Here is a 2,263-nt window from a genome sequence, read left to right as displayed (position 1 = left end):
GAAACATAGTACAATGAAAACTCCTGGAATCTAAAAGGGTGACCCTAGTGAAGATTCTTAGTGACAGGGGATACAGAGCTTGAACCAGCCGTCTTCTGTTACCAGGCAGTGGTGGGACTGGGGCACCAACCCAGCCTCAAATTTTTCGATCTTCAATTTGTCCTGCCTGCAAGATGTGTTGGGGCAATGGTGGCTCAGAACTTGTGGGAGTGGTCCACCAAGGACTAGTCCAACAGGGAGCCCATGACACTACCTGGATGGCCAGGAACCAGAAGCTAGATAGCCCAGAGACCTAGACAGAACTTAACACCACTGGTTTAAAAAAGAGAGAGACAAGAAAACAAAGTTAATGAAATTGTTCCTGATGATATTCTGCTACACTCATAGCCCAATCATCATCAGAGAGGCTTCATCTAGCAACTGATGAGAGCAGATGTCCAGGACCTCAGCCAAATATTAGGCAGGGCTTGGGGGGATCCCTTGGAAGAGAGGGAGGAGGAGCCAGAGGGCTAAGGAGCACTATGAGACGACTATGAGACGACAGCCCATAGCATCAGCCTAGTAGGGCTCATACGGATTCATGGAGACTGAAGCAACAGTCACGGAGCCAGTGTGGGGCTGAGCTAGGTCCTCTGCATGTGTTATGGTTGTGTAGTTTGGTGTTCTTGTGAGACTCCCAACAGTGGGAGTGGGGGTGTCTCTGACTCTTCTGCCTGTTTTTAGGACCCTTTTCCTCCTAGTCGTTTGCCTAATCCAGCCTTGATTTGTGCTTAGTCTTATTTTAACTTGTTATGGTATGTTCGGTTGATATCTCTGGGAGGTCTGCTCTTCTCTGAAGGTAAATGGAGACGTGAATCCGGGAAGAGGGAAGGTGGAGGGAGGGTCTGGGAGGAGGGGTAGCTGCAGTTGAGATGTAATGTATGGGGGGGGGGAGAAAGGGCTATTTTAAAAGGTACATAGTCAGTACTTTACTTCAAAAACAAGTTAAAAGTAAGAAATTCCCTTTATGGATAGGGATGGGGGCTTCTGTCCACTTCCCGACTCAGCCATGGGACCCCATCTGTCTTGGACCAGTGCAGGACCTGTGCATGAGTCTCTGTGCATGCATGTACATCAGCCTGTCGTGCTTAGAAGAGCCTGTTTCCTTGCTATGTTCTATCCCCACTGGCTCTTACAATCTGGCTGCCTCCTTAGGTTTGATAGAGACCCCCTATTTAGGACTGAGTTTTCTAAGGCCTCCCACTCTCTGCACATTGTCCAGCTGTGGGTCTCTGTATTTATCCCTATCTGTTGCAAGACGTTTCCTTCTCTGACGATGCCTGAGCAAGACACTGGTCTATGAGAATTGCAGAACGTCCTTAGGAGTCATTGTACTACCACATTCCATTAGCAGAACAGTGGTATTTGGTTTTCTCCACGCCCATGGTCTGTCTAGTCTTAGGTTCTTGACCACCTGAGTAGTGTCAGGCATAGGTCCATCTCATGGACCTTAAATCCATTCAGATATTGGTTGGTTCCTCCCACATTTGTGCCACTGTTGTTCCAGCATATCACACAGGCAGGTCACCATTGCAAATTGAAGAGCTTGCATCTGGGTTGGTATTCACCGTTCTCCCTTGGTAGCGTGTGCAGAGCACCTTCCAGTACCACGAATACAATTCAGTAGGAGTGGAGGCTCTAGGCAGGCACCACAGAGACTGTTAGCATGCACAGGACCTGCACTGGTCCAAGCCAGATGGGGTCCCAGGGCTGAGAGGGGAAGTGGACACAAGCCCCCACCCCAATCCATAAAGGTCATCTTCTCTGTGTTCAATGAGTTATGTAGGTGTTGTCTTCAGGAACAGAGCCTTACCGTCAGTTTGTAAACAGCAACCAATAGCTTTGCCAATAGTCTGTGCTGTATGGTTTTCCCAGGACCTCGTCTGTCAGTGACTCAATCAGATTCCTGACAGTGGATATTACTTTTGGTGCTGAGAGATGTCTAGTTGGGGCTTGATTTCTCCTGATATTCGGTGATTCCATTTAGATTTCTTTCATATATGTACATATTTCAAGAAGTTTCTACTGACCCAGAAGCTATCTCCAACTGATAACTGCTCACAATGGAAAATTTAGTTTTCTCCAATGAAGATTCACTAGCGATACAAGCCACACATAAAGGTAGACCCTAACCAGCAGTAGATGGCCAACACAAAACAAACTCGATGGTATTTTCAGAAGGTTTTTTTTTTTTTGTCTCATAATGCTTTGTCTGGGTTTTTTT

Source organism: Mus pahari, chromosome 15 (assembly GCF_900095145.1).
Source record: "Mus pahari chromosome 15, PAHARI_EIJ_v1.1, whole genome shotgun sequence".
Classification (NCBI taxonomy): Eukaryota; Metazoa; Chordata; class Mammalia; order Rodentia; family Muridae; genus Mus; species Mus pahari.
This window is presented reverse-complemented; position numbering follows the sequence as displayed.